This window comes from Schistocerca cancellata, chromosome 4 (assembly GCF_023864275.1).
Source record: "Schistocerca cancellata isolate TAMUIC-IGC-003103 chromosome 4, iqSchCanc2.1, whole genome shotgun sequence".
NCBI classification, from domain to species: domain Eukaryota; kingdom Metazoa; phylum Arthropoda; class Insecta; order Orthoptera; family Acrididae; genus Schistocerca; species Schistocerca cancellata.
The window spans coordinates 499287504-499311026 of record NC_064629.1 but is presented as its reverse complement, the minus strand read 5'-3'; the positions used below and the strand labels follow the sequence as shown (position 1 = coordinate 499311026).

The following is a 23523-nucleotide window of genomic DNA, read 5'->3' as shown; positions in this document are numbered from 1 at the left end:
AGCACGGCAATGCCAGATACACGCTAACGCTGCGAAATTTCCAACAATCCGACGCCTTGGGTTCACTGTTATGGATCATCCTCCATCCGATCAAGAGTTAGCCCCATCCGATTTTCATCTGTTTCCAAAACTTCGAGAGCACCTTCGAAGACATTACTTTGATAGTGATGAAGCAGTGCAAGTACAGGTGTGGCTCCGTCAACAATGTCGAACGTACTACAGTGACGGTATCAACGAACTAGTGTCTCGTTGGGAGAAATCTATCCGTCACCAGGGTGACTACGTTGATAAATAAATACGTAGACATGAAGAATAGAGATGTAGAATGTTAATAATGTCTGTTTTATTTAAAAAGCCTTAAGAGTTTCCAAATAAAAAATCCAGAGACATTGGTTTTCAACACACCCTCTTAACCAATTTACCACTTCAATCGAGGACGGTTTATGAATTGTTGCTGTCATGTATAAAAATGGAATAATAGAAGGCAGAAGAACATGAAAAAACATCAATTTGTTTTTTTCGTAATAACGAACATTAATTTCCTAAATTAATTTTCACTCTGCAGCGGAGTGTGTGCTTATTTGAAAATTCTAAACTGCGTGCCGGACCGGTAATCGGACCTGAGACTCGGTCAAATGGTCAGCCAACAGAACTATCCAAGCAAGTCTTAGGATCCGCCCTTACAGCTTCGCTGCCGTCAGTATATTTTCTCCTACGTTTCAAATTTCACATAAGTTCTCCTGCGCACTTTGCGGGTACCTAGGCTGTGGCTAAGCTATTTCTCCGATGTAATCTTTCTTACAAGAATGCTGTTCCCTCAAATTGTGCAGGAGAACGCCTGTGAAGTAGGAAAGTGGGAGAATAAGTACTGGCGGAAGTGAAGCTGTGGGTGCTGCTCGTGAGTTGTGCTTGCATGTCACAGTGAAAGTATGCGTTTCGGCGGTACATGTACTAAAACTGAAACTATACAAAGATGATTAGCATTGTCACTGAACAAGGATGACACGCAAAATCTTTAAGCGTTCTAAATTTTTGCCAGCACGGTAGTTTACCTTCTGCTATAAAAATGTGTAAAGTTCTCATCGTTAGAATCTGCGACACCCGCACAGAATTACTAAGGAAAACCGATGAAGAATCGGATAGTAGAAAAGAAGTAAACTATAAATCACAGACTAGGGACATGAGAAATCGTTAATGATTAGCAATACTTAACTGTTCGTGACGTATTACTTAGGTGAATTTAGTGCGCCGTGAATCCTACAGTTGTAGCAATCAAAGCAGTGCAAGCAGAGGTGAGGTTGTTGGTACGTCAACAAAGTCAAATATTCTACAGTGACAGTATCAACAAACTAGTCTCTCGTCGGGAGAAATATGTTCGTCGCCAGGGTGACTATTGTTTAAAGGACGGACTGGCTAAGTACATATGAATCTTCGCTGTTTGTTTGCGATTCCACAAATGATCAAAAGTGGTTGCTAGAGAACAGCAATGAAAAAGTTACCTACCAACCATGTCCCAGATACGAACGCATGTCATGCGAGCGTGCAGGCAGGGAAACAGCGGTAGCCGTCGTCGTTCGAGGGCGTCTACCACGTACCCCGCTACATGTACCTAGGCATTGCGCTGCTAAAAAGGGGCATGCAGAATAGCATGAAGGAGATAAAGCACCTAGCTGAGGTGGTGCTTGCAATTAGATTTCCATCAGTATACTGGAATCGAGGTCGCATTCTATAACCTACAAACTTCCCACGTGTTCACTACGGCTCAGTAATGGGACGTGCCAGAGAGTGGTAAAGTCCAACCCGCATGCTTACATCACTGTTGGATAGGCTGACAAAAAGCATCTATTTTTCCCATGAGCATCAGCGACGGCGGCGACGTGTTCATTTACGGTATGAGACTTTTGTGAGTTCTGGACAGTGGATGACAACACAATGGTAAGTGTGACCCAGTTCTACCCATAGTAGACGGAGTCCAACTTCCTAAGAATACAATGCCGTAGAAGACCACGTTTGTTACAGTACTGCAGCATCGAATATACACTGAAGACAAAGCTGTACAAGTCGATTATGATCATGAGGTAAAGATAGCTGTTATTCCACGCTGCGTGGCCCAGTACCTGTTTGTCGCTGTGTAATACGCTCTTAACGTCTGTAAATATTAAATATTACAAGTGTTCGCATGACACCTTTACTCACTATATGTTCTTCTTCCATTAAAATGACAGTAGTTTTTCTGAGTAAATGACTTTATGTTACGTTCTGTGCCTTTTCGTGTTTACATCTCGTGATTCTGGCACTCAGCACGACAAATGACATTCATTCCCTCTTTTGACAGTAAAATAAGTACGTCCCAGCCATGGCAGGAACTTGAAACGTCTTAATCACAAAACAGAAAGCTAAAGGAAAGGCACATGCAACTAAATAGCTTTCAAAATGTGAGCATATCCACTTCTATAGTATAGAATAGGTAATTTATTCCGAAGAGAAATGAGACCTACGGTGTCCATAATGTAAAACCTGTTACTCATAATGCAAGGAAGCGATACTGCAGTCAGTGATCCCGGTACTATGACATTCCAGTAATTTCCCATTCTTTGGTGAAGTAAGTGCTACGTGAAAGCTATTTCATTCAGGTCAGCCCGGACCCAGTGTGAGTCATTCTCATCTTACACTTTCTCCCGGAGATGCACGGTCTGCGGAGATCGGCGAAAGCCTTGAGGAGGCAGCCACCACGCGTGGGATGTTCCAGCCTAGCAGCAGGCGGGATCTCTCGTGTCGGTAGTCAAAGTTCAGAACAGCCTAGAAGTATCTGTGGCACTGACTGAAATACACTGTGCAAATGAGCGAAGAAAACATCATTTTTAGGTGAAAACTTTCCCATAGTTTTTTGTACAAAGAGAGAGATAATTTGCTTAGTATTGCAAGAAAAGTAATTCACTTCAACAAGACAAAAATAATGTACGTGTGGCGAAAAATATATTTTATTAGTGTGTTGTTAGTGTCGCATTTTTTGTTGGTGGTTCATTATATTCACTTACGTTCACCATCGATCTGTACCTGCTTACTAGTGACGTATTCAACGCATTATATAAAAACAGTGTTTACAAATACGGGATAAGGGTTACATGTACCGTTTTATTCTGAAACAGTCTTACTATGTTCCATATTCAGTTGTGGGAACTCATTATTACCGCTCTACAATAGAGCTAACATATGAAGCACACTGTCATCACATACGGGAGAAATGGAGCCTTTATCCATTGAATGTGCAATCCATGGACCGAAAATAGTCAACCAGAGGCAGACTACAGATCTATTACGCGAATATTCCTCTCTGATCCGCTCGTACAGCGTAGCGCATTAGCTGGCGAGGCATGAAGGCGAGCCAGACGTGGATTGCATCCTCGCAGCAAATTAACGACCGTGGCTGGGGCACCGGCCAGCCTGAATGTGGTTTATAGGCGGTTGGTTTCCCACCGTCGTTTAGGCAAATGCTGGGCTGGTCCCCAAATCCTGACTCAGAAAACACGATACACAAATTGTTAAAATACAGTAACACACAAAACAAAATTAGTGAAATTTACAGACAGGTAACTGACGAATATGGCGACAGGAAGGGCATCAGTCCGCCCAGTTAAATTAAATAAATTGCCAAATCTGGAGCACAGTGGAGCCTGTACTAGACGGGATTAACGCTAACGAAAAGAAGGAATAAGATACGAAAACTTCCCTCTCATTTGGGATGAAGTCTGAGGTGTACAAATGAAGGTGAATATGCGAGATGAACTGATTGCTCGCATCATGGACGCCACTGCCCTCATTAGCGGACGTCCAGAGGAACTCAGACAAGCAACACAGCATGTTCTCGCAAGAATGGATAAATACAATGAAACTCAAGGTCGAATATTCGAAAATGTACTGTGAACTGTACACCAGCTGTAATGTGACGTGTACGATAATGATTAGAGGTGAATATGTTAAAAATACGTATTTTTCGATTGATAATTTGTAAACCGCGAGTTCTAAATTTTACTAGCTGTTGTACATGTATAAACCTGACAGTGTACTGAATAATACAGAAAACAGATAACAGTGTACATTAAATGCGTTCTAGCTCTGAAATCATTCGGAATGGGGCATATGTCCAGATGAAGTTTTTTGCTTCAGATGATCGTTCCTGTTATATTCCTGAACATTGAACACTCCTCCTGAGATACCCTGTGCGGTGAATAGAGGCGTCATTATTAGCTGCGTAAAAATTTTGTTTCAAGGGTGTAACAGAAAGTATGTTAAAAATTTTATTTCTGAAGAATAAAAGACGAAATATGGCCACAAGCTACACGTTAGCTTTCCAGAAATAGTGTAACTGAAAATCCCGAAATCCAGTTTTATATGTTACAGTCAGAGAATATGTGTAAGGGAGTGAGGAATGAACGTTATAATTTCGATATTCCGTCGACAATTATTTTATCAAAAACAGATAAATAGATACAATGGGCACAAGTGCTCAGGAAATGCCCGCAACATTTTTCAAGTAACTATATTGATTTCCACCTGAATGGATTTATAAAAGCCATGGGAAACTTCAAACTGGGTGGTCGGATTGGTATTTGACCTCCTTCATCCCGTATACGCTTCCATTTTCATAAAACGTTGGATCATTCTTTACACTGTCTAAGTTCAAAAATGGTGAAGATCAGTTGTCGCTTATGGCCTGATGGAAAAGATCACAGTAAAGGAGATGCTTGTAGTGACAATGAATGACTGATAATCCTATTTTGGAATGTAATGAAGTGTTTCCAGTTGATTACATGGAATGAAATATAATTCTCAATGCAGATGTGTCTTATAATGTGTTGATGGGTATCAAGTGAGCCATTTAACGTTGATGACCTGATCTTCCTTGCTGAAGAAAACGTTGCACTGAACATATAAAGTAATATCGCTAAGCCAAGATTTTAATCACACTTTCCTCGAACGCGAGAAGCTGTAAATTTATTATTCGTTACACAGATTACCAACAATTAGATGTCGAACTATGTAAGTGTAAAATCAATATCAGTAAGTAAATTATTGTTTCTGTACTCTCTTGGAGTGGCTTACATCAGTGACTAAAACTATAAATCAACATAGCTATATCAAGATCTGAACTGGCCCCTACGGATCATTCAAAAAGTATGTTGATATAATTTCTAAGCTTTGAACATATGAAGTAACAATATGTCGGAGTATAAATGATTTTGTTAAACTGGGAAAGGAACTCTTTTCAGGGAGCGAGGAAAGATGTAGTTTTCTTCAACCCCATAAGAAAAGTGAGCAATATTAAGTGCATTCCGGTAACAGGCAATAGTAACAGGTGTGTTCTGCACCAGTCGCCTGTGAAAGTTACATATACTACTCTTCAGTCTATGTATTTCAGTATTTCCAAACTATACCGTCGGCCACAGAAACTGCATTTTAGGCATGACAGTTCGAAACTGTTTGCCCTTCTTGTGCAGGATTTCTTTTTCTTTACAGGGGAGCGGGAGTCCACTGAAATACCTCTGTCATGCCGCACTGACTTTCTGGAGCACGAAAGTGCTGTGAACCATGAATGGAAACTGGGCCATGGAGCGCCGTCGGTCTCATCGCAAATTATAAGCAGCATTTCTCTCTAGTAGAAAATAGGAGATCATTTCAAGACTTTTGATGGAATTCCTCGCCTTTCAAACAAAATCTAAAATGAGAAACGCTGATGCCAAGATGTACATTAAAAACTAAAATTTGATCTTACTGACTCCCACTGTACTCAGGATATACTTGGCCACTATCTGAATATTTTTAAGTTGAATAGATTCCGATTTTAGGAAAAGAGTATCCCAAATCCATAAACAAATTGCGGAATATTACACTGCAAGAATTTTTTGGCGATTTTTAGTTTAAACTTAGTCTCAGTTAAGAAATTTGTTGTCATAAGATTCAGAGAGGCGCATTTAACGATAATGGTAACGTTTTGCAACATTCTGTTTAGGTTAATTGCAATATATAGATGCAGTGCATCAATAAGTATTAGATTGTGCTGAAAGGAGACCAGAAAACCCATCCGTTTACACGAGCGCAAACTTTCTGAAACTAAAGCCGCTTGGCGAACAGCGTATCTACAAGTAAATGGATACGCATGCAAGCTCTTATAAGAAATACATTCATTGCTAAAAATGGCGTACCTTAATATTTATTCCTTCTGCGTGTTCTGCTAAAATATACATATGTCTTGAAAAGGGCCGCAGGATGGTTTCTCGACTATTTGTTTACTGGAATCGTAGCGTTTCGGCTATTATTTATAGGAGAAAACAATTCTCTGTGTGCTTACTCAGCTTCCCTCATAAAGCAGCAAACTCTGAATGAAAAATGTTACCAGCGGGAAAAGAAAAGGAACTGAAAGTGGAAGCCTTGAGAGAGAATTTCGCCGTTTCCCTGTGAAGCATGTACATTTTTAATGACGACGCTTATATTGAAGCGAAAACTGAAATGAACATAGCTCGCCTACATTTATTTAAGAAGGCCGTTCACAGCGACATAGCCCGCCGTTTCTTTCCTCTGGCCAAAGAACCTGAACGAAACATGTTTCAACCTAACGAAACCGCAGAGTTCTTAACACTCTCAATACTGTTAACAAGTAGATGAACGTATACATGTAACCATAAAGTTGAATTTACTAATTATAATCAACCAATAACTAAAAAACAGAGCTGTATTAAATGTTCACTTTACAACGCATTCATTGATGTAAAATTTAGGAGACCTCTTGTTATCCAGAAGTTAATAAAGACATTTATGCTCTAATTATTTGTATACAAAACTTTACTTGTAATCTAGTGTCTGCCCAGTAGCTCGAAACACACATTATTAAAAGAAAATAAATGCTTTCTCCCAGAGAACTGAGTTAAGCAAAATAAAGATATGTTTCATTTCTTAGCAGCATACGGAACTCCCTGTTGTTTCTCGTGTAAGTCAGAAGTAATCACACGTAGGCGCGTCATTGTAAAATTTTCGGCGTTATCACTGCTGTTGCCTCGACTAAATAGACTACTCAACAAACACCAACACATCTCTGAACGAGTGTGGACTTGGGTTCAGGTGGAGCCGGAGATAAAATAATAAGCATTATAAAACTGGAAAGAAGAATTTTGCTGTGAAATGAGAACAAAACATTAATCAAAATAAAGTCAGCCTGCCGAAAATGCACAGCTTTGCATTTCTGTGATATCAAAAATCGGCTGTAGGGTAACTCTCAATGCAGTGTTTCTCCTCCCCTTGCGGTGTAACATGTATGGAACCTCCTTGTCATGGTGTCTGGAAGGTATTCGAGACGTTGCTGTTCCACTCAATGACGGCGGCCTTCTTGAGATCTTCTCTTTCGGCGACACACTTCAAGTTTCAACTGATCAGTCGGGTTGATGCAAGCAGATACTACAGGCCATTCCATTCGATAGATTTCTGCCTCCTACTGGACGCTGTTCACGATGTGGGCGCGGAGCACTCGTACATTATTACCTTGAAAGACAAACCTACCTTCGAAATGTTGACAGTATGGCTGGACAACATTGATTACTCTGTCCTCACATTGCACAGCCATCCAGTTATCTTCTACAGCTACGAGAGAAGTCCAACACTGTAAGTGACACCGGCCTAAAACATGATTGACTCCCTTCCTGCTGAGCCCCCGGGACTCCATTCCTGAGTCATGCATTACTACATGACCGCCTCAGTATTCTTCTACGAATATCATCATGTGTCGTATAAATTCTGTACTCGCTGGTGGGAAGAGCCCGAAGCCACTGATCCAGTTGCATTCCAGATGCTACCTAGCCGATCTTCTGCGCGTACCACGGCGCTAGATGAGTCCGATTTATTGTTCGTAATAGGCGTCTGGGGGCAATACTGACTGTGCTGTGACGGCTGCGTACTATGTGGGTCCATGCAGCCCTCCCAGTTGGCACCAAATAGACAACTCACAGCTCTATTACATTTTCCTCGGGTTACTACGAGATATTAGTATTGCATGTAGCGGTTCAACCTAACATTGCTGACAACGAGCGCCCATTATTAGTCAGATATTAAGTGATTTGTGTCTCACGATAGGAGATGAGTCTTCCAGTGACATCGCTAAGCTGTACGCAAGTTCAGCAGGCTACTTCCCGCGCTGATAATTTTGCTTGCGATAATGTGGTTAGACATACACGATTGAAACTTGAAATGATACTTCGACCAAAAAGAAGTGTAAATGTTGTATGGCATTGTTGGCAGGGATATATCACGGGGTGGGTTCATCCACTGGTCGGAAACCACATTCTTCCGCAGAGAACGTTGGCCCCTTTCTCTTCGTATATGTGAGAGTTGTGACAAATGTGTACTTGCTTAGTGTAGGTGAGTGTAATGGTTCCGTGTAGACTATCTGATCAATATTATCCGAACACCTGTGAGTGGACATTGATCTGGGGTGTGTCTATCCGTTGCCTTTATGAATGTTTCAACTATGCAGGGACACTTTCAGTAAGGTGTTTGAGCATCTGTGGAGGAATGGCAATCCATTCTTCTTAAGAGTTGAAACCAGAGGAGATAGTGGTACTGGACGCTGGAGTCTGGAGCGAAGACGACTTCCAACTCATCTCAAGGTGTTCCATTGGTTTCACGTCGGGCACTGGGCAAGCCAGTCCGTCTAAGGAATTTAATTATTTACAAACCATTGCCTCAGAGATGCTGCTTTATGACAGGGTGTATTGTCATGATGATACAAACAATTGTACTCAGTACTCAAAGCTGTATAATATGTTGAGATCCTCCCGCATTCGTCGTTTTCTTGAGTGCAATTAGGGGACCACACCCTAATACGAAAACTTCCTCATACCATAACACCACCTCCTCTGGCATTACACACGATAGCAGGTAACGTTCCCCAGGGAGTCGCAAAAGCCAAACCCTTTAGTCAGATTGCCACATGGCATAGCATGATGCATCTTTCCATATCATTCGTTTCCAGTCATCCACTTCCCAGTGGACTAGCTCTTTACAGCGCCTCAAAATGGCTCTGAGCACTATGGGACTCAACTGCTGAGGTCATTAGTCCCCTAGAACTTAGAACTAGTTAAACCTAACTAACCTAAGGACATCACAAACATCCATGCCCGAGGCAGGATTCGAACCTGCGACCGTAGCGGTCTTGCGGTTCCAGACTGCAGCGCCTTTAACCGCACGGCCACTTCGGCCGGCTACAGCGCCTCACGCGCCTCTTAACACTGACTACTGTGGCATATGATGCGCTATTCTACCATTGTACCCCATTGTTTTTAACTCACTACGCACGGTATTGAGGTGGCTAAACTGCTGGTAGCATTTTGGAGCTCACAAGAGATTCCTTCCGCTGGTTTCATGCCATTCTTTAAAACCATCCTCCACAATGGTTGAGGGTCCCTGTCCATCAGTACATGAGATCTGCCTTGTGTCGGTTCAGCTATGGTTGCCCCTCCACCCTTCCACTTCACAGTCGCATTACCGACAGTCCCTGATGGGTGTGTTACATAGGTGACATTCATTGTCTGGCTCACGTTCGATATCACTGAGTTCTCATGACCGACCAAATGTGCTGTTACTGCTTCTCTACTGACAACACTATATTCACTGCCTCCTTTTATACTGGCGGGTCCGACACTCGTGACATCTATCGGTCAAATCCGCATTACATAGAGGTGTCCGGATACTTTTGATCAGGTAGTTCATAGTGAAGAGTTATGTTTGTTTCGTACTATCATGATGTAAGAAGGGAAAAGGTGAAACACTGTGCCTGCACGTAGTCTACTCCTCCAGAACCAGTGGAACCGTCAAACTTAAAGTCCCCAGCTGACAAACGGATCATCACCAACGAAATGATGTGGAACGTGCCACTTCATGAGACTCTGCAGAGAGGTTTGTCATTTAATCCAGGTCAATGACCAAAGACTAATGGTACGGACCCTTGCGGCAAATCCTCTCCTGTACTTGCGGGCTAAATACTAGCAGTGGCCGGCCGGTGTGGCCGAGAAGTTCTCGGCACTTCAGTCTGGAACCGCGCGAACACTGCGGTCGCAGGTTCGAATCCTGCCTCGGGCATGGATGTGTGTGATGTCCTTAGGTTAGTTAGGTTCAAGTAGTTCTAAGTTCTAGGGGACTGATGACCTCAGATGTTAAGTCCCATAGTGCTCGGAGCCATTTTTGAACTAGCAGTAAAAACTTCATGCACCAACAGCATTCGAACCGGCGTACCTCCTAGTCGAGTGTCACCGCACAGGCGTGCGTAAGCGAATTAGGCTACGCAGGCGGCTACCCTACGAATTATATTGGAAGATTGAACAGCGTACACAAGCTGTAATGTCCCGTTCACGGCTGGAAACACAGCGCCCTCTACTGAAGAGTACTAACAACGCATGTTTAGTTTTACTTCCTTTACACAAATGACTGTACTTACAGATATTCTGTGACCAAAGGTATTTTCGAAAAAGAGGTATCTTATAAAGAAGAAATGCAAGCTAAGCATTCGGGAGGACGATGGTTCAAACCCGCGTCCGGCCATCCTGTTTTAGGCTTTCCGTGATTTCCCTACATCGCTTCAAGCAAAGGCCAGTGTGGTTCCCCTGAAAGGGGGCGGCCGATTTCCTTCAACACCCTTCCCTAATCTGATGGGACCGATGACCTCACTGTCTGGTCCCCTCCGCCAATCAACCAACCAACCGAATTATGCAAGTCATGGAAATGAAGCAAAGCTTTTTTGTGCAGTTCATGTAGTTCAGTAAATTGCTTACTCTTCTCCACCTAACATCAGAAACGGCACCTTAGAGCTAGGTGAGGCAATCCTTCCAGTTATTTGATAACACTTTGGAAGAATGGGTTCTAAATCTCCATCTGAACCTCAAGACGTACGTTTATCGTAGTTTCTCTAATCACTTGAGGCAGCTGATGTGCTAGTTCCATTCAGGGAGAACTGCTGACATCCTGCTCCATCCTTTTCAAATCGTGGTATAGTGATTCTGCAGAGAAAACTAACTATTAACTGTCTCGCTATAAAGGAATAATCAAGATGCCGCATATCAGATGTGGTGAGTCGCTAGCTTTTGAATGGGCTATTTATTCTCTTCCCCCCCCCCCCCGCTCTCTCTCTCTCTCTCTCTCTCTCTCTCTCTGTGTGTGTGTGTGTGTGTGTGTGTGTGTGTGTGTGTGTGTGTGAGTGAGTGACATACAGATAAAGAGAGAGAAAGATACACAGACTTTATGAACAATCTACACACTTTTATTTTTTGGTATACCGTTTTACTCTGTTCCCAAACAGTGAATATATCGGTTCAGTAAACAGATTCGATCGGTATGGATAAGGTACCTGCAAAATGTTGAAACAGGCACTTAATAGGCCCTCTGCTATTCCTTGTGCATTTAGGGTGCTCAGAAACTGCCTGAAAAGCATGTAAGGGTGTTGCAGGGTTGGTTGTGCTGGGAATAAAGCCAATAAGACCGTTGGGCCCTCAAATTCAAGCGGCCCGCCAGATATAGTTAGTGTCGTTTCTTCTCAACACGTAGATGACTGCGGATGAGAGTGTCCTGCCTTTGGCTCGGGTTTGGTCTTTGCTACCGTCCCACGTCCAATTCTTGTATCGCTCTTTTGCTGGGCTTTAGTAAACCAAACGAAGAACACGTCTGGTGACTCGGTCTCTGTCGGGATGCTTGAATTTGCGCGCGCGACGACCTAATTTGCTAACTTCAATGCTAATTAAGTCATAAACGGCACAACGTATAGAATTTTTTTATCTTAACTACTATTTCTCAGAACAACGTACCCTGAGACACCCTACCCAGTTTTGCAGACTGTTTCTGACCAACCTGTATAAACGATTTAGATTTAGATTTTGATTTGGAAAGATTTAGTTTTTTTCAAATTGTGCTGTCTTTTACCGTCTAGTACAGTTATCAGAATATCGACACCAATTGTAAAATGATTTAAGAAAGATATCAGTATGGTGTGGAAAGTAGTAATTGACTCTACAAAACACAAAGTGTGAAATTCTCAACATTAGAGAAGAATCCATTAAATTTTGGTTACACGATAAATCACATAAATTTGAAGGCCGTCGATTCAAGTAGATTTCTATGGATTACAGCAGCGAACAAGTTAAACAGGAAAGATTACATAGAAATTGTGGTGGGTAAGGCAAGCCAAACATTGCGTTTCATTTGCAGAGGACTTAGAAGAGTAACAGATCTACTAAAGAGGCTGCCTATATTATGATTGCCCTTCCTATTCTGGAGTACTGCGGCACGGTATGGGATCCTTACCAGTTCGAACTGACAGAGCACATCGAAAAAGTTTTAAGAAAAGGCGCAGTTTTGTATTATCGTGACAACGAGAAAATGGTGTTGATACGATACGTAACTTGGAGAGGCAATCGTTACAATAATGGCTCTTCTCGTTGCGGCGAAATCTTTTGCCGAAATTTCATTCATTAACTGACTCCTCAGAATGCGAAGATATTTCATTGACACCCACCCATGGAGAAACAAGCATCGTAATAAAATAAGATAAATCGCAAGGAAGATGTCTGCCAAGCATTAAAAGTGAATTTACAGTGTTGTCGTGCAGATGTAGATGTTTACATCTTCGCCGTCTATTTGCTACCTGTCAGTGAAATTAGAGTCTCCATGCCGAACGTTTCAATGAAAAGGCCGTACTTTTTAAGAAGAAAGGCTCGGCGGAACCTCGTCCACCAGTATCGCGGTAAAGGCCAGTCAGGTTGTGGATACTGTAACTCACATCTTAGCCGCGTAGCACGCTATATGGCTGCTATTGTCGTTCTTATCCCTCCTGGGCGTTCAGCAGATGAAGAAAGCCGGCGAGGCTCGGCGGCGCTTTTCCCGCGGGGAAATAGAAATTGTCGGCGCTGCGCGGGAGAAACAACAGCCTTGACACTTTCCCCGGTGGAAGTGTGTCACCGCTGCGCCGCATTTCACCTTCGCGCCGCCGTTCGTCAGCAGAGGGGCGATACTGGGCCGCCAGTACGCCACGCGCCGGCCACTCCTTTCTGCTTTTCATACCGGCTTTGTCCTTCACCTTGGATACAGGACAGAGCACAAGAGAGGCGATCGCTTTTACTCCACAGAATGAACGAAACACCTCTGTGTTTCACTGTTCCAGAAAAAAATAATTATTTAAAGAAAAATGAATGTTTAATATACCACATTTTTAAAAAATGGCCGAAAAGTACAAAATAATTTATCCTAGTCCAATGCAGATACCTCACCCGTTAGAGATAATCCTGAAGATTTGTGACTCCGAACTTGAATAGGTATGAAAATACTTCTAAGATTCAAAACGATACACGCGGAGCCCATACAACCGATAATAGTAAGGACGTAAACTATTCATGCATCACTTATGAATTGCATGCGTTCCACGTTGTTCGTTTCAAATGTTAGAAGTATTTTCATAGCTATTAAAAATTTACAATCACAAATTTTCGGAACTATCTGTATGGGATTTTATAATGAACAATTCCAGGTTAGCTGCATTGCTCAATAAGTAACGTTTCTTTTTCATTACAAGCTTATTCCGGTTACAGCGCCAGTCTCCAGTAAACTTGTAGATGTTATATTTGGTGAGTCCACTTCGGTTTATAGAAATTTTTTCATATAGATCAATTTACATGTATGCTTACATCTAGTTGGAATAAGTGCCCATATTGCATCAGTGAGTAAACTATCGACTGTCTGTCTGGTGCTATGTTGTTAGAATCACGTAAGTTCTTTATGTATAGGATATTTTCATGAAATACTTTTGATAGCTGCCGGCCGGAGTGGCCGTGCGTTTCTAGGCGCTACAGTCTGGAACCGCGTGACCGCTACGGTCGCAGGTTCGAATCCTGCCTCGGGCATGGATGTGTGTGATGTCCTTAGGTTAGTTAGGTTTAAGTAGTTCTAAGTTCTAGGGGACTGATGACCACAGCAGTTAAGTCCCATAGTGCTCAGAGCCATTTGAACTTTTGATAGCTGAATTGACAGTTTATTCTCGTTGATGCTTTATGTTTACAGTGTCCACTTTGCTAGTCAGTGAATATTATCGATTGTATGGGCTCCGCATTTTTCGTTTTAAATCTTAGAAGTATTTTCATACCTATTAAATTTTGCAGTCACAAATCTTCAGGATTATCTCTAAGGGATTAGGTATCTCCATGGGACTAGGATAAATTATTTTGTACTTTTCGCCCATTTAAAAAAATGCCCAGAATCGCCCCTCTGCTGATAACATATGGGAAAACCGTAAGGATGAATCTTCATGTCACATTACTGTCTTCCAATTAAGCAGAAGGTGTACTGGTGATGATCGGAAATTTATACGTTGCTCATCTCCAGAATTCGGTTCGTGAAAGTTATATCACAATTTTATTCCAGAAGCTGGTTGTTTTAGTGGGTGGTTGAATTCTGATGTACGTCAACTGTTATTTCTGAGTCATGATACTGAGGACTGATGTGAAGCCAGTATTACCCTTCGCTCGTAACGTCTTTCTAGGAGTCGTGTATACCTTTATCATCTTCGACATTGTTCCATGCACTACTTCCAAAATCTGTCCTTGTAGACAGACAGAGTGGTCTCCCAGTTCGCCCTTTTTATGCCTGTATGCGTAGAAATGTGCACAGCGTACTGCAGACTAATAATCGTTCCTGTAACGACATCGCTTCTAATAGTGAACACCTAACAAAATGCAAGTCACAGTAAGTTTCTTATTTCTATTATTTGATAATCATTTTTGTATTATATGATTTCAGAGCAGTCACGCGTAAATCTACATGAGCGTTAGGTGGTAGTGCAGTTCTGTTTCATTGATTTGTATGTCTTTTATATTTTACGTGTTGAGTAAGGGTCTAGTTACGTTTCTGCTGGCCTTCAGCTATTTTAATTCTTAATATCTACATCTGCACAAAAAGAATAAAGAGTCAAATTATCAACTTTGACAGATCATCATCATTTACAGCTGCGAAGACAATATCTCATCGCTGTTATTTTCTTTGCAGGTGCTACCTTCGTCGCTTACATACAAGGTAAATATCGGATCTCACATACTTCTACCCTATCTTAATTTATAATATATAGTCTTTTTTCCTTTAAGTTTACGTCCATTTGAATACATCAAATAACATATCTACGTGGACTCCTTTTTTACCGTCTCGTTTCAACAACTTTAGGTCTCTAAAATTTTGTACACTGTATATGTCTGAAATATATCCAGTTTTCCTTACGCATTTTCAGTAATCCCAAATACGAGTATTCATTCTATGTTTATGTCACTTGCACTCGATATAAAACGAGTGCCGTATTTGCAATGGTTAGGATGGTAAAGTGCACAACCACAGATAATAAATAAAATAAGCGTGTTGTTAAAATGTTTCGCAAATGCTGTAGTTTGACATCTGTTCATCGTTGATCAGAACATATGTACAGATCGAAAACTTAAATAAAATTTCTAAACTTTATACTTTATTCTAAGTGATCAAAATTAAGGCCGTTAGTAGAGAAGCTGTTAACCACAAATAGACGTGGGAGGCAGTAAACAATGACAACGCGATCGAAGATGGCAGAGTTACCGAAGTTTCCGCAAAGAAAGTATACAACTGCTTCCTAAAATATTCACACACACAAACGCACGACAAAAATTTATGTTTATTCGTTTCAGGTAAGAGAAAATACTTTAGCAGATATATGTGGCTAATTGATCATAAAAACGAATAAGTCATTCACATTCTAACAAATTAATACGTCAAAACCTAATACCCTTCCTGACAAAAAAGTGAGGCACCCGGAACACATAGATTGATGCCAGTGTAACTCCTTAGAAGTACACATCATCTGCGAGTTTGCACACGATTATAGTTGCAATTCACTGTGACAGGTACAAAGGTCACCAGAGTGCATTTCGAATGGTGCAATAGCCATACTCGTGGGGCATTCGGAAGCAGCAGTGACCCTATACTGGACAGCATGGGAACCTGGGTGCACACATACTCGTCGTCGAGGTTCCTGTCGATTACATCTAACCACCACAAGAAAGGGTCGTCGTATTGTGCACTAAGCCAATCTTAACCTGTTCACATTTGTGCCTGCCATTCGAGAACGAAGCATGAACTCCCTGCCACATTTTGTCATCCAGCAGCATTGGCTGGAGACGAACACATCTGGCCTAGGAAATTACGGTCGCACGCGTCGGTTTCGTTAGCATCACAACAAAAGCGGTTGCGTTTGGTGTAGTGCCGCTACCGAGAAGCGTGGACTGCTGATGAATGGCAACGCATTGTGTTCAGTGATGATTCGTGGTACTGCACTGCCCCAGACGACCATCGTCGGCGAGTACGGCGGCGACCTGTGGACAGGTCCCATTTTTCCAAAGTTCTGTGGAGGCACAGCGATGTTACTGATGGCGTCATGGTGCGGGGAGCCAACGGATATGATTTCATGTCACATCTGGCATTGACTAAGGGAACTCTTGACGGCACGCCGGTACGTCACAGACATCCTGCGTCCTCGTGCGTTAACTCTCGTGCGGCAGCATCATGGAATCATTTGTCAGCATGACAACCGTTGTCTACACATGGCGCGTGTCTCTATGAATTGTCTGCTTGACGTTGAGGCACTCTCGTAGCCAACAGTATCCCCAGATTTGTCACCGATAAAACATGTGTTGCCGGCCGCGGTGGTCTAGCGGTTCTGGCGCTGCAGTCCGGAACCGCGGGACTGCTACGGTCGCAGGTTCGAATCCTGCCTCGGGCATGGGTGTGTGTGATGTCCTTAGGTTAGTTAGGTTTAAGTAGTTCTAAGTTCTAGGGGACTTATGACCTAAGATGTTGAGTCCCATAGTGCTCAGAGCCATTTGAACCAAAACATGTGTTGGACCAGTTCGGACGTCAAAGCTGTTCCAGAGCCCGTATCCACGATATCAAGGACTAATTACAACACATGTGGGTCAGTTTGCCTCAGGAGAGAATACTGTGGCTTTTTACACCCTTCAGAATCGGATCAGTGCATGCATCCAGGCAAGAGGGTGTACAACGTCATACCGATAAGTATGACTCATACTATCACGTTCTTTGTAAATTTCACTCGTCACATACCCCATCAACCCGTGAAGTTTCATTTAGTTTTCTCCACCCCATCAGAGTGCCTCACTTTTTCGTCAGGCAGTGTACTTTAGCTTTAGTTCAGACAGTTAAAAACCATTTATTAATGACTGCCATGTTAAAAAGAGCAACGCTAAGTGGGTTCATTGCCTTAAACTCATTTTTTACTTCATCAGGAAGAATTTTTCATGTGTCCTTGTATCGATAAATTTTCTTTTTTTCAGCATATACAGTGTATTCTCTACTACATACAGAATGTCCATATTAACAGTTGATGCGGTCAGGTGAGGAAGTGTATTTGTTATGTGTCGACAGAAGTGCCGACACAGTGTTATTTTGAAGGGGCCGAATAGGCACGCTATAAGCTCACCCAGAATATCGTGAAGTCTGAAACAGGATGCTCAATGAATGCTAATAAGAAAAGTACGTTGCTTTGGGAATACTTAACTTTAATCCATCCTTTTGGTATACATCGTTTATGGTGAATACAAGTAAGACTCTCTCCAGATGTGGTTAACTGCGCCTTGCTAGGTCGTAGCTATGGACTTAGCTGAAGGCTATTCTAACTGTCTCTCGGCAAATGAGAGGAAGGCTTCGTACGTCTAGTCGCTAGCAATGTCGTCCGTACAACTGGGCGAGTGCTAGACCGTCTTTCTAGACCTGCCATGTGGTGGCGCTAGGTCTGCAAGTACTGACAGTGGCGACACGCGGGTCCGACATGTACTAATGGACCGCGGCCGATTTAAAGCTACCACCTAGCAAGTGTGGTGTCTGGCGGTGACACCACATTCCTCCCCCGCAAATCGGCGAACGGTCGTGTTATAAGGCTTCCGCCCGCCGTGGGGAGGGCCCCATGTTGACGTAGGCGATGAGGTGGGGAGCCTAACAACAGGCGAGGCTGTGCCACCCGCACCCGGCCATTCGGTCCGAGGGGAGCTAGGAAACGCCTGGAAACCTACTCCAGGGTGCACGTCAACATGCGGCGTATGCGCCCGTAATGAGACATGAGTGGCCGAAGGATCGACCTCCATTGCGTCGGGGTATCCGACGCGCGATGACGCCATGTGGTCCGGAGCGGGCAAGAGTTCCATGGCGGAGGACAGCTGGTCACGGGAAGCAATCGGCGGCGCGTGACCCAGGGAGGCGGATGGCGGCTGCAGCGAAGCGTCCTCTGCGGGCTGCGCCGGCGGCGGCGGCGGCGGCGGCGGCGGCGGCGGCGCGACGCCATGGGGCAAAATGGAAGGCATCGTCGGTAACACCTGGGGATGAGGCGAGCCAGTAGATGGGTCCCCAGGGCGCTGACCGGACGGCTCCGTCGCTGAAAGCAGACGGGGAGCGGCAGAACCCAGGCGACGACAGAGGCGCAGCTGAGTGAGATGCCGACGCACCTCACCAGAGGCCCCCAAAACCAAATACATCGCGCGGCCGAGGCAGCGAAGAATGCGCCCTGCGAGCCAACGCCGTGAACCGCGATAGTTGCGATAGAAGACCACGTCGCCAGGAGCAAAAGCAGGAGTCTGCCGCTGCACAGGAACCTGATGCGGCGGATGCAGCAAAGACATCAAGGTTCGATGAGGACGACCGTGAAGCAACTCAGCCGGCGAGCGACCATCGCGGGGCTGAGAGCGATACGAAGACAAAAAGAGTAACAACGCGTCCTCCCGAGAATGCGACTCTTTCAACTTCAACATCTGTGACTTGAAAGTCCGGACCAATCGTTCAGCGGCACCGTTTGACTGAGGCGAAAACGGCGCGGACGTCAGATGTTGAATACCATTGGCCTTGCAGAATGACTGAAATTCTGCGGACAGGAATTGTGGGCCATTGTCGGAAACAATAGTCTGTGGAAGACCTTCAATGCAAAAGATAGCAGACAACGCTTGGATGGTGGCAGATGACGTCGTGGAAGACATCCGGACAACAAAAGGAAAATTACTGAAGGAATCGACAACAACCAACCATCGAGCATTCCAGAAGGGACCAGCAAAATCGATGTGTAAGCGTTGCCAAGGGGAAGTGGCTTTCGGCCATGCAAAGAATTTCCGCGGGGGCGCGGATTGTTGTTCGGCACACGCCATGCAAGAAGAGCACATATTCGTAATCGCAGCATCGATTCCGAACCAAGTACAGTGCTGACGAGCAAGTTGTTTCGTACGCACTATACCCCAATGTCCTTGGTGGAGAAGCTTTAAGACAGAGGACTGTAACGAATGTGGGACCACGACCCTAGACTGATCATTATCAGAACGCAACAACAAAACACCACGTCGTACAAAAAGTCTCTCCTTGTGAGCAAAAAATCTGCGAACCAACGGATCCTCGATCCGTGACTTCGACAAGGGCCATTGCGTAGCAACAAAACGCAAAACGGTAGCAAGGACAGGGTCTGCAGCTGTGGCTGTAGCTACACGACGAAAATCAATCGGAAACGAGTCGACCACGTCATCAGTTTCCGCATCAATGAACATGCAAGCAAGTTCGGAAGAATCGAATGCTTTATCCTCGGCAACAGGCAAACGGGACAACGCATCTGCGTTTCCGTGCTTAGCAGTGGACCGATACAAGATATCGTAGCGGTACTGCGAGAGGAAAATAGACCAGCGAATGAATTTCTGCGCTGTACGTGGAGGTACAGGCTTGTTCGGATGAAAAAGCGATGTCAAAGGTTTGTGGTCTGTGATGATGGTAAAGTGACGACCATACAAGAAATCGTGAAACATTGTAACACCAAACACGAGAGCCAAAGCTTCTTTCTCTATCTGGGAATAATTTCTTTGCGCCGACGAGAGCAATTTGGACGCAAAGGCAATAGGGCGATCATGTGAACCATCTTTGTGCGCAAGCACAGCACCGATCCCGAAATCCGATGCATCTACCATCAACAAAAGGGGTTTCTGGGGATCGAATGGCGTAAGGCAAGTATTTGAAAGCAACGCCGATTTCAATTGGCGAAAAGCGCGTTCGCATTCCGTCGACCAGACGAACGGAACACCCTTACGGCGTAAGCGATGAAGCGGAGCTGAAATGGAAGAGGCATGAGGAAGAAATTTATGACAGTTAATTTTTCCCAACACACTCTGTAGCTGCTTCATATTTTGCGGCGAAGGCAGGTCCTGTATGGCACGGAGGTGCTCTGGACTCGAATGTATGCCTTGGGCATTAAGGACATGGCCCAGATATGGCAAGTCACGAGCAAAAACCACACATTTGTCCTTCCTCAAGCGAAGACCATTCTGTCGCAAGACCTGAAATAATGTTCGGAGATTTTGTAAATGTTCTGCGCCGGCCGAAGTGGCCGTGCGGTTCTAGGCGCTGCAGTCTGGAGCCGCGAGACCGCTACGGTCGCAGGTTCGAATCCTGCCTCGGGCATGGATGTGTGTGATGTCCTTAGGTTAGTTAGGTTTAACTAGTTCTAAGTTCTAGGGGACTAATGACCTCAGAAGTTGAGTCCCATAGTGCTCAGAGCCATTTGAACCAAATGTTCTGCTTCTGTCTTTCCGGAGATCACTATATCGTCCAGATAGTTTGCTGCAGTAGGGACCGACGCACAAAGAGTTTGTAAATATTGCTGAAACAATGCAGGGGCGGATGCACATCCGAATGGCAGTCTTTGGAATCTGTACAATCCAAGATGCGTGTTAACCACCAATACGCGCTGGGATTCTTCGTCCACCGGTATTTGCAAGTACGCATCTGCTAGGTCCAACTTTGAAAAATATTTTCCCGGGCACAGTTTGTCAAATAGATCTTCCGGGCGGGGCAAAGGAAAAGTAGCAGTCACTAGTTGTGGATTCACTGTTGCCTTGAAGTCCACACAAAGTCTCAATTTTCCGGAAGGTTTTTGCAAAATTACTAAGGGTGAGGCCCAGAGAGAAGCCTGCACACGTTCAATTACACCTTGTGATTCTAAATCGTGTAATGTTCTTGCGACCTCATCACGCAATGCGTGGGGAACATTGCGCGCTCTGAAAAATTTCGGTTGCGCGTCGACTTTGAGTTCCAAATGTGCGTCATAGTTCTTAGCGCAACCAAGGCCCGGTGCAAAAATGTCTGCAAATTCCTCACATAGACTAGAAACACTGGCTGAAGGCACAGTCTGGTTCACTGATAGGACCTGATTTACTATTGACAAGTTAAACAACTGAAATAAATCTAAACCAAACAAGTTCACTGCAGCAGAAGAACGAAGAACGTAAAATGACACAAGTTTTGTTTGTCCCTTGTATGTTGCAAGAAGGCTGCACTGTCCTAACACAGGGATATGCTGTCCTGAATAACTAGTGAGCTGAACTTTTGCGGCACGCAACGGCGGTGCGCCCAGTTCAATTACACCTTGTGATTCTAAATCGTGTAATGTTCTTGCGACCTCATCACGCAATGCGTGGGGAACATTGCGCGCTCTGAAAAATTTCGGTTGCGCGTCGACTTTGAGTTCCAAATGTGCGTCATAGTTCTTAGCGCAACCAAGGCCCGGTGCAATAATGTCTGCAAATTCCTCACATAGACTAGAAACACTGGCTGAAGGCACAGTCTGGTTCACTGATAGGACCTGATTTACTATTGACAAGTTAAACAACTGAAATAAATCTAAACCAAACAAGTTCACTGCAGCAGAAGAACGAAGAACGTAAAATGACACAAGTTTTGTTTGTCCCTTGTATGTTGCAAGAAGGCTGCACTGTCCTAACACAGGGATATGCTGTCCTGAATAACTAGTGAGCTGAACTTTTGCGGCACGCAACGGCGGTGCGCCCAGTTGTTTGTAGGTAGCGTGATTGAGCAATGAAACTGCAGCGCCGGTATCGAGCTGGAACGGTATCACTTGTCCGGCAAAGTCCAAATCTACAAAAAGTTTATTGTCCTGCTGACGACAAGAGCGACTGTTTTGTGCAACTTGAACAGACACTGGTACAGAATCACGTGCGACGTGACGGGATGGCCGTCGACGTCGACGCACATTTTTTGTGGGACAAACACAGTCACAGTTAGAGAGAGGAACACTGGGCGGAGTGGCATTAACTACATGAATGTCCATGGGCGAAGGTTCCCGAGCCTGAGTGTCCTCGGTTCGATTCCGGCGCGAAGCAAAGGGCCTGGAACGGTTGTGATTGTCTAATCTGAGCTATTTCTGGCAAACACTTAGAACATGTCCTTTCCTATTGCAGAAAAAGCAAATAGCTTGGCGTGACGGGCAATGTTCACGCGAATGTCTAGTAGCACACCGCGGGCATGATTTCACTGCATTTGTGTGCTGGCGAGGCACACCTGGTTTAGAGCGCGGCGGCAGCTGCGTCGAAGTGCGCGAGGGCAGGTTACCGGGCCGCGCAGCGCGTCCAGCGGGCCGGGTAATGTTACACACTGCTGGCGAAGTTTCAAAAGATTCCTGAGCACAGTCAAGTGTGTCTTGCCTATCCAATATGTCTATCACTTGTTGAAGGGAGGGATTAACTAGTTTCAAAATCTGTTCTCTTATGCGAACATCAGAAACGTTCTGTGCTATTGCATCACGCACCATTGTATCTGAATAAGGAAGGCCACAGTCACATTCAAATGCGCAATCCCCAGTAAGGCCTTGCAAAGTTGCAACCCACTCCCGATTAGTTTGACCGGCCGTACGTTTTGTACGAAAGAACGTATACCTTTTAGCAACTACATTAACTGTTTCTTTGAAATAGGCATCTAAAGCCGACACAATTTCTTCGTAGGACAGAGTTGCTACGTCGCGTCGGGGAAACAATTTCACTATCACACGGTACGTTTGCACGCCGACACAAGACAATAAGTGAGGCTGCCGCTCGTTACCTTGAATTCTGTAGGCGGCGAGATGAAATCCAAACTGGCGGGACCACTCGGTCCACGTTTCCTGATTTTGGTCAAACTGGCGAAACTGCGGTGCAACTGCATGTTGTGGCTGCGGTAGCTGTGAGGAAGCGGCGGCGGCCGCATCGTTGTGCAGCGCACGTTGACCCTGGACGAGCTGTCCAAGGGCATCCAATAACGCCTGCGTCTGCTGATTCTGCAAGCGATAAAATTCGGACAGTACATCTGGAGAATGTGGCGAAGCCATGACAAGCAAATTAATACAATACGAACGCTAAAGTCTCTTTTAAGACTCGTCGCCAATGTTATGTGTCGACAGAAGTGCCGACACAGTGTTATTTTGAAGGGGCCGAATAGGCACGCTATAAGCTCACCCAGAATATCGTGAAGTCTGAAACAGGATGCTCAATGAATGCTAATAAGAAAAGTACGTTGCTTTGGGAATACTTAACTTTAATCCATCCTTTTGGTATACATCGTTTATGGTGAATACAAGTAAGACTCTCTCCAGATGTGGTTAACTGCGCCTTGCTAGGTCGT

The 23523-nt window shown here is 44.3% G+C and overlaps 1 long non-coding RNA gene and 1 other non-coding gene across 2 annotated transcripts in view; both read left to right on the top strand.

Moving 5' to 3' along the window:
* Positions 1 to 23523, top strand: part of LOC126184754 (uncharacterized) — a 159655-nt gene that overhangs the window by 29615 nt on the left and 106517 nt on the right. Inside the window, exon 2 of the long non-coding RNA XR_007536874.1 lies at positions 15067 to 15093. This is a non-coding gene — a long non-coding RNA (uncharacterized LOC126184754). The remainder of the gene's footprint in view (positions 1 to 15066; positions 15094 to 23523) is intronic.
* LOC126186570 (U6 spliceosomal RNA) lies at positions 928 to 1034 on the top strand. Its single transcript, XR_007537641.1, has one exon. It is a non-coding gene; the product is annotated as a U6 spliceosomal RNA (small nuclear RNA).